The sequence below is a fragment of the Eptesicus fuscus genome, chromosome 10, assembly GCF_027574615.1.
Source record: "Eptesicus fuscus isolate TK198812 chromosome 10, DD_ASM_mEF_20220401, whole genome shotgun sequence".
Classification (NCBI taxonomy): domain Eukaryota; kingdom Metazoa; phylum Chordata; class Mammalia; order Chiroptera; family Vespertilionidae; genus Eptesicus; species Eptesicus fuscus.
In genome coordinates, this window is record NC_072482.1 from 38,000,221 (window position 1) to 38,009,895 (window position 9,675).

The 9,675-nt window shown below is 39.0% G+C and overlaps 1 pseudogene; it reads left to right on the forward strand.

The window, feature by feature from the left end:
• The first annotated feature begins 8,193 nt into the window (after positions 1 to 8,193).
• On the forward strand, positions 8,194 to 9,474 carry LOC103284281 (striatin-interacting protein 1-like; annotated as a pseudogene).
• The last annotated feature ends 201 nt before the right edge of the window (positions 9,475 to 9,675 follow it).

Consider the following 9,675-nt stretch of genomic DNA (forward strand, 5'->3'; position numbering starts at 1 on the left):
TGGAAAACTCTTGTGATATTTCAAAATTTCTCCTTCACTAGTTTTAAATTACTGATGGGCTGTGTCTACTGGCAAGACAGACAAATTATAATGTTTCCTGTAAGCCAGATGTTGAGGTAATATAGAAAAATAGATATGTCAGTGATAATTCCTGAAGCTGCACTGATGAGAGGAACTGGCTTCTCGTGACTGAAGCTTCCTGCCACTGCTGCCATTTTATCATATCAGTAGGCTGTTTTCAGTTTTCTTTTGAGATTCAGCTTAATCTCAAAACTAGATTATAACACTCCTAAGAGAAAAGCTTTCAAAATTTATCAAAACGGTTTTGTTTTTAAATTTTGCCCCTAAAGTGAAGCTTACATGTAGTGAAACTTAACTTTCATCAAGATAAGCCACACAATACCGTTGCCTTATTAAAGATACATGAGAGGTGGCGCTTTCCCTTCTTCCTCATCCCCATGAATGTAATTTTGGTGACATGCCTAAATTTCCCTCCCACCTGACAGTCAGGCTCATTTTACTTCTTACATCAAGAATTCATTTGTGGAATTGCCATTTATGTCCTTGACTTTCTTTCTCCATGTAATACCTCGAGCGAGAATTCAGTGTCATTTAAGCAAACTTAAATATCTTGCGATGAAAGAGTCCACATTAAACAGATGCTAAGTGTTCAACGCGGAGCCGCTGCAGCCCTGTTTCTGCCTCTCTGCCATTCTCCCAGGGGCTCACGTTTGCACACTTAGAATCATCTCTAACCATTCTCCCTCCTTCATTTTTTTTTATATCTAATGAGTCTTCAAGTCTCTTTGAAATGTGTTTTCTTTATGTCATTTCTTCTCTTTTAATAATAATTCCCTGCTTGTTCTAAAGCACATTTCAGAAAGGCCTTGTGAATACAGACATCCCGTTCTCATTCTTGATAAGGAATGAAACATCCTAGACACTTACCAAAATATAGACTCCATTTGGGTTGCTGACTTATGGAAATGCTCTATTATTATAAACAATAGAAGGAGTATTTCTTTGACTCAGCTCTGATTTGAGAAAAAGAAAAGAGAAAAAAGAGAAGAGGGCAAGGGAGAGTGGGAGGGAAGAGGGAGTGAAGGAAAGAATAGCCTGGTACATGCCAATTTTGTCCTCATTTTCAGAGGTCACAGGAGGTAGACTTCAGTCCAGAGTACTCCTTGCTTACTTAGAATCTAACACAGAAAGCCAGGAGAGCAGAGTGGCACTAGGAAATAATTCACTGGGTCACTATAATGGGGTCTGAAATACTTTATTTTTCTCCCTATGCTTTCCAAGTGATTATATCTTGTTGCTTAGACTACATTATTTATAAAGGGCATTTAATAACTATTCTAATGAGGCATTATTTATGCAAGGCTGTGGAAATCTTTCATACATATATGATATTACTCCTGAATACTGTTAAGTGTCTGATCTTAAATTCATCAGTCAACAAATACTTTGGATGGTGCAACTATGTTTGACACTATATAAGCAGTGATGAAATAAGCATTTAAGTAGGTCAATAATTATGTGAGTACAAACTAAGAAGAAGCTGAATATCAAGTTATTAAGGAAGAATGAACAGAACTACTTTGAGAATGTACCATTTATAGTTTGAATGAAGTGCTATGTCAATGTGAGGATTTGCAGGGAGAACATTTCCAGCAAAGAGAACAGCATTGTGCTGCTCCTGAGATAGGAAATGGCATGTATGATAAACTGAAATGAGGCCATTTAAGCTTGTGCACCATGAGCAAGGTGGAGAAGGGCGAGTATCTTGGAGAGGTTGTCAGGGAGCTTTTATTCAGTGTCTCACGTCACCGGAGGTAGTATGGATATTGCTTTCAATACAGTGGGAAGCCATGGACGACTTTTCAGCAGGAGGTAATACGATCTGATTTAGTTTTTCAAAGAGCACTTAGACAGCTATTTGAAATACATATTGGAGAGAGTTAGAGAAAAGTGGGAAACCAATTGGGAAGCTATATGAATGAATGTTCCTCATGAGAGGAGATAGTTACCTAGTCTTGTGTGGTGGCAATGAAGATAAATTACTAGTACTGAATATAATCAAGGAATGACCCAGAAATGTCAAGAGGAAATATCTTTATTTTTAAAGACAAGTAGATTAAGTTAATTACATTATGCAATAGAACTGAGAGTCTAAAAAAAGCACAGCAGACAATTAATGGTAGTGGGGTAGTGGTATCCAATATTGTATGCCTGTGATTTTTTCTCTCTCATGTAATGATTTAATCAAACAATCTTTCAAGTCAGGTAAACATTCTCTGAAGTATTGAAGATGGTTCTTTTGATAATGCATCTTAATCTTTAGATGAAATGTGTTCTCTCTATATATGTAGAGGGTGTTATTACTTTTAATTCCCAAGTTTCAATAAATGATAAAGAGAGTCCATCATCTCTCACAATGTCAAGTCTGATGTGAGAATGGATTAATAACAAGCTGAAGAGAAGATATGTCAGAAGAAGCCATTTCTACCTTAAAAATTACTTTTTGGATTTATCATAATCTGACAACTAATATGCAGCTTTGACAGAAGTTTTTAATGCTAATGGTGGATAGCTGAATGATAATACTAAGTTAACTAAATCTGCATTGTTTTAGTACCTTTTGAAGAAACACATTATATTCTTCAAAATAAACTTTAATCAAAATAAAAGTTTCTAATGTTTTTCTTGATAATACATTTCTTTTTCTAAAGATCTCATTTTTTTAGATAATGCAAAAACCTCAGATGTATATTAAAATGGCATTTGAGGAATTGCTGATATGTGGAGTACCCAGAGTGATATCTGTTTTCCAGACTGGACACAGACAATATTCTAAAGCTAAAACAAATATTCATTATAGGTGGATTAATTTTATAAATGTGAATGTCGAACCTATAAAGCTTTTAGAATATAATATAATGTTTTTATTACTTCAGGGAGGGAATAATTTTTCAAACAAGACAGAAAGAGCATTAAGCATAAAGGAAAACTGATAAATTCTACTTCAATTAACACAGAACTCCTACTTATCAAAAGGCCCCAAAAAGGAGCTTAAAGACAGAATAAGAAAAGGCATTTGCAAATCATAATTACAAAAAAAAAAAACTCACATAAATAATATATAAAGAACTTCTGTGGTTCTATAACTTAATACAAAAGGACAGAAACACAATATAAAAATGGGCAAATTATTTAAATGGCATTTCATCTCACAATTTCTAATCTCAGTATTTATCCTCCTCTTTTTCCTTGTGTCATCCTCCTCCCTTCCTCTTTCCTCTCGCTCTCTTTTCCTCTCTTCTTTTCTTTCCCCTTCTCCTCCTTAGCCTTCTTCTCTCCCTTCTCCAACTCCTTCTCCTCCTCTCATCTTCCTCCTCCTCTCTTGCCCCTTCACTTCCCCCTTTTCTTTCCCTCCTTCTCCTCTAGCTAACTCTCCTCTTCCTTTTGTTCTTCTAGACCTTCTACCTCTTCTGTAACCAATCCTCTCTTAGAAATACTATGAGAGGTTTTGTTTTCCTTTTTTAAAAATATTTTTATTGACTTCAGAGAGGAAGAGAGAGGGAGAAACATCATGAGAATAATCAATCAGCTGCTTCCTGCATGCCCCTTTCTGGGGATTGAGCCTGCAACCTGGGCATGTGCCCCGACTGTGAATCGAACTGTGATTTCCTGATTCATAGGTTGATGTTCAACCACCTAGACAAGCCAGCCAAGCAGAGGTTTTGTTTTCTAAAATTTTCTCACAAGTTGAATTGCTTTGACATGAATTCTAATCATATTGGAAACCAATATGAAATCACATAAATTTTTGTTAAAATTATAAATATAAATGACATTCTTTTGTTTGCTTCATTCATGTATTTATTCGACAGACACTGAATAGTTGTGACAGGACTGGCTCCCTGATATCTATACTACTAAAAGCCTAGGTGACGTCACGCCCTTGTGTGCTACATCATCACAAGATGGCCACCACAAAGATGGCTGCCACAAAGATGGCCGCCACAAGATGGCCACACCCACAGTGGAGGCAGGGCCAGCGGCCGCTCCATGCACTGAGGCCTGGGGGTCCCGTGGCTGTGTGTGGCACGGAGGAGGCCGGTCCTGGTGGAGAAGGCGGGTCGTGGCAGGGGAGGACAGTTGGGGGTGATCAAGCTGGCAGGCAGAAGTGGTTAGGGGCAATCAGGCAGGCAGTCAGGCGAGTGGTTAAGAGCCAGCGGTCCCAGATTGTGAAAGGGATGTACGACTGTGGGATCGGGCCTAAACCGGCAGTCGTATATCCCCCAAGGAGTCCCAGATTGGAGAGGTTGCAAGCCAGGCTGAGGGATACCCCTCCCATGCACGAATTTCGTGCACCAGGCCTCTAGTATTTTATATAATAAATTCATAAGCAAAGAAAACTTGAACTAATGAAAAGTGAGCAACTAAAAGCCAAGCAAATAGTGACAAATAATCTAAGCCTTAGTTTCTTTATCCATGATATAAGAATAACCACAAGAACTGACAGGGCCTTTATGAGGATCGAGTTTATTATGATACATCATTCCAGAAGATTCTCACATCCTTCCCTCATGCTTTTCCACATACTCTTTCATCTTACTCAGATGCCATTCCTTTCTTCCACTCTATTTCCTACATGTCAAGCTTCTGTTTATTTTTGAAGGCCCAGCTTAGGAATCATCTACTCAAGTAAGATTTCACCAGTTTCTCTGGGCAGGTTAAGGTGTTCTCTGGATTTCTCTAACACTCTTTTCTTACCTTCTTCTCTTATAAATCTTAACTGTTTACATTTTCTACATCTATCCATGTAACTATCTCTGGAACCATGTCTTATGTATCTATTTCTTACCATGCCTTTCACATTACCTGGTATATGAGCAATAAATGTTACCTGAACATATGAATAGAGTTCTAGCACTGTAAAAACCAACTATATTCTTGACAAAACTATCAAGTAAAGCTATAAAAATATTAGAGCTATTAAAAAATTCAGGGAGTTCAGGGTCCTGGAAAGTTGAGTAGTAGTATTAAAAGGTCAGGTAAGATAATAGTGCAAATGTAAAGATTCCAGAGGTTATCATCAGAATGAGTTTAGCTTTTTCCCAAAGATTTACCAAGAGCTATCTATGATACCTTTTTTGGAATAAGAAATTGTTTCAAGGGGACTTCCGCAGCATAGTGACCTGGAAGAGATTCTTCATTAATATTAACATGTAGTAACACATTTCTCATCTGTGTATACCAGGGAATGAGACTCTAAAAGATTGGAAAGCAAGATAAAAATATCAAGAGAGTGCTAACAGCAGTTAACACAAACACTGATTTTTAGTTTACTGTTATTCCCTGTTCAAAAATAATTTATTCAATTTTAAGAAAGAAAAAAACCCCTAGGTGGACATATTTTGCTTAGGAAGACTATTTCAAACCTCTGTATTCTTTTCACTTTCTAAATAGCAGATAGAAATTAGGTACCTTTAAAAAATTTATCTTCCAGGTCATTACCATATCATTCAGTTTGGTTTGAAATTTTTCTTCACCTATGCATCTGACATCATTCTGGAAGTTTTCTCTGTATTGAATTTTCCAAATCAATGATGTTATATTGAAGCAACATTTTGTTCACTTCAGATACTCATAGAGAATGGCAAAACTAGGAATTCTGAATAATTAAGCATATACTTTCAATGCTAGGAAAAGTTAAAAATGAAGGATTATGTGGCGAGAAGCTGAGCCTTAATTTTTTTATTTTGTTTTAGAAAGACCATGTGAATTTCAAAAGGGAGCCCTCTAGAAGTCAGGCCTATGAGTGCAGACTGGGGGTACAAAGCCTGAGCTCTGCAGTCTAAAACAAATGTATTAATATCTTAGATCAATCCCCTGATCAGTATGTACTTTAACTTCCTAAAGCTTTAATTTCCAGATATGCAAACTGCAATGATAATTCTTACCTAGTAAGGCTAGTAAAAGGGATCTAACGGATGCAAAATATTACATAGGGCTTGACACATAGTGTCAGGGAATAAGACAATTGCTATTATTACTGATTACAAAGAATTTCATTACAGGTGCCATACTGGGTTCTGATTGGTAAAATGACTGATTCTCAACCACAGTATCCTGTTCCCAAACTCTGGAATCTAGATTTTGTCTGTTAGAAAGTGTTCAGCAACAAAAAAGAAAACTTCTGCTCAACCCAGATTAAATAAGATAAACTGTATTTTGCTGCACCATAATTAAGTTCAGAGGTAAGAATGATTAATTAAAATACTCAGCGTTGTCATCAAGAGCTCAGGTTCTTTCCATTTCTTTAAAATAATGAGATAAGTTCCATCCTATGGCTCGTTGTCTTTATGGTCTTAGAATGGATGTCAGAACCAAAAGGGCAAAGTTGTCCTTGTTTAAGTCAGGTAGGGAGAGAGTGAAAGAGAGTGATCGCTAATTGATTCCAGGAATCCTAAGCAATCCTCTCCCTTTATGTCACTCTTGGTCCTTCTTTCTTTTCTTTCCTCCTTTTCTTTCTTCCTTCCTCCCTCTATTTTTCCCTCCCTTCCTCCCTCTGTTCCTTTCTTTCTTCTTTCCTTCCTTCCTACTGTCCTTCTTCCCCTTCTTTCTTTTTTTCTCTCATTCTTTCTTGAACAATTATTTATCAAGTATCTATCATAGGCCTGTCACCATTCTAAGTCATAGGAAACATTAGTTCACAAAACAATAAAAAATCCAGCCCTCATGTAGCTTACATTCTAGTGAAGCCAAGTTGTGCCCAAAACTAAACAAACCAGATGAATGGGATGACAATGGTTCAAGACTAACCAGATGGAGTGGAATGGATGTTGAGGAGTCTACCACATTGGCCCATATGCCTCAAAACATATTCTTGAGGTCTTTTGTAGATATCAAAATCTTAAGCATCTCAGAGTCCATGGCAGAAAATAATCATGCCCTATTTCTAAATATCTACCTTGTTTTTTGCTTTTTTTGCCAAAAAATTAGTTTTTTAGTGGTGTGTAATACATAGTCATTATCAGACATATCTGTTTATTTTATGTTACAACATGTTGTTAGTAAAATTCAAACTTATTTCTTTCTTTGGTTGCCATTTTAAAATCCCAGACCTTGCATTTATCTTAGCTTTTTATGTAAAAACAATTAAATATTTTAATCACAGACTAGAGGGTATACTGTAATGGTAATCTTTAAATGCCCATTTCATTAACATTTTATGTTGCACACAAGACCTATAAGTCACTGCTGCAGCGGCAAAGCATTTTACAGCTTTATCTAGTAACAATGTCTGGTGGTGATTTTCAATTAAATTGAGTCACTCATAATACATCAGAGTAACTGGATCTGAGCCAAGCATTGCTGATTCTACTCATACCGTGGCTTTACAATTGTGACAGAGCAGGGTTCCACCTCAACTCCCACCAAATCATGATTCCCACCAGAGTAAAGCAATTTCAAATAACCCAGAACTAAACTGTAAATTACCAGTATTTTAAGAATAGAGTATTTCATTATGAATGCCTAGAACACTTAAATAATGGTCTGTGCTAAGTACTCATGGAAAAAAATTGAGTTCCAATAAGGATTTCTTCATGCTGTGGTCTGTCACACTCATCATTTGGGGATCTTCTGGTCAAAGCTAAGGGAGCAGGGAGGGATCAAAGGGTTTCACATAATCTAAGAAAAAAAATTAATGGTTTTAGTTTGAAACTTTAGTGAGCTATGAGCTTGTACAAAGTGTAACTCCTTTGCCATTTTCTTTTTGTCACTGTCATATCATGTTTAAAGTGATGGTGGATGAGGATGGAAGATAGCATGGTCAATATTATTTCTCTGTAAAATACCTGCAATGTAAAGGATCCTTACTGTATGTCATTAACTCATTTAACTCTTACAGAAACCCTAGCTCATTGATACTATGAACGAATAAGATGTCTCAGCTCACAGAAAGTAACAAATTTATTCAAAGTGCAACACTATTTCCCAGTCTAGCATGTAGTGAAACACCAGAACCAAGGCCCATCTGCTGTATTTTTTAAAAAATCTGTATGTTAATTTAAAGGACAAACAGTATAACTTAGCAAGAAAAAGAAAGTCTCTTTTGGGAAAGAAAATCACAATAATCATTCTACTTTTCTGAAGCTGGAAACTAAAAATATAAAATCTGCAATGGGTCCCTACAAAGCCGATGACTCTAGAGAAGAGGAAGAGGAAAATGATGAGGACAACAGTCTGGAGGGGAACAAGGCGATGCCTCCCCCACCTCAGTACCCCCAGATCAACAGGCTTATCACCCAAAGGAGCTCCCATGGATGCCCAAGATCACACAGAGAGAGACACTGAGATGTTCCGCAAGCCTAGCTGCAGCAAACTCACAGGTTACACTCTAGGCAGTGACACAAGCACAGCGGTGGGGGCTGCCCAGGCCAATCTATGAAAGCATTAACACTCTCACACAGCACAAGCACACAGGGATTGTTTGCAGAGGCCCAGGCACAGATGAAGGAGGCGTACCACGCATGTCTCAGTACCTGATGGTGCTGCTGAGGATCCTCCTGGCCACAGCTCCCAACTCCAAAGCCAAAACAGACTCGGTCAACATCCAAGCAGACGTCCTGGCTGAGGAGATGCCCACCACAGTGCTGCAGAGCACGCGAAGCTGGGGTGGATGTGAGCCTCCACAAAGAGGTCATTGTTAAGGCCATTTCTGCTGTCCTACTGTTGCTGCTCAAGCACATTATGTTGAACCATGTCGACCAGACTGAATATATGGCCCGGCACTAGGCAATTGCCAACTGCATCTCTTTGATCCTAAAGTTCTTCAGTCAAACACCACGTCCTACATCACTGCCAAGAACAGCATTTCTGCCCTGGATTACCCTCACTGCACGGTATGCAAGCTGCCAGAGCTGACTGCCGAGAATCTGGAAGCTGGTGACAATGACCTGAAGGAACTTCTTTTCTTGTATTCATCAGCGTTGGATCTTGAACAAACTGACTAAATGGAAGCATTCAAGGACAATGATGCAGGTGGTGTCCACCCCATCCTGAAGCAGGCCCTGAAGGTAAAGCAGGCCGTGACGTGGCTCTATGTGCTGATGCTGCTGTACCTTGGGCAGCAGAAGCCAAAAAGCAACATGAAGATGATACCTGCCTTCTACCAGATAGGTGTGCCACTGGCTGAATGACCATGGGGTCTACCATAACAATCTTGATGCCCGGCCTTAGGACTTCCAGCCAGAGGAGTGTGCCCTCTGTGTCAACATCTAATGCTACAACCGGGCCCACAGCAACCCGGACTTCCTGCCTCTGGTCAACTGCCAGCAGAGTGTCCTGGGCCAGTGGGTAGACCTCCCTGAGGGAGTCCAGATGAACTACAACCTCTGGTTAGAAAGAGAGGTCTTTTCCAAGCCCATTTCCTGTCAAGAGCTGCTTCAGTGGTGCTCCTGAGCAGGGCACTGAAGAAGCAAGTTGACATGGAAGTGCCTCAGGGCCTACCCTAGTTCATTGCTGCAGTGCTCCCTGTCCCCTCCAGGTGGCAGCACAGTCCCACTGTGCCTTCCCAGCCCAGCAAGGGACGGTTGCAAGGATTTGGCCTCTGGTTGATCCCAGCCTCCCTCCTGGGAACAGTCATCTCTAAGCTTGGGATCC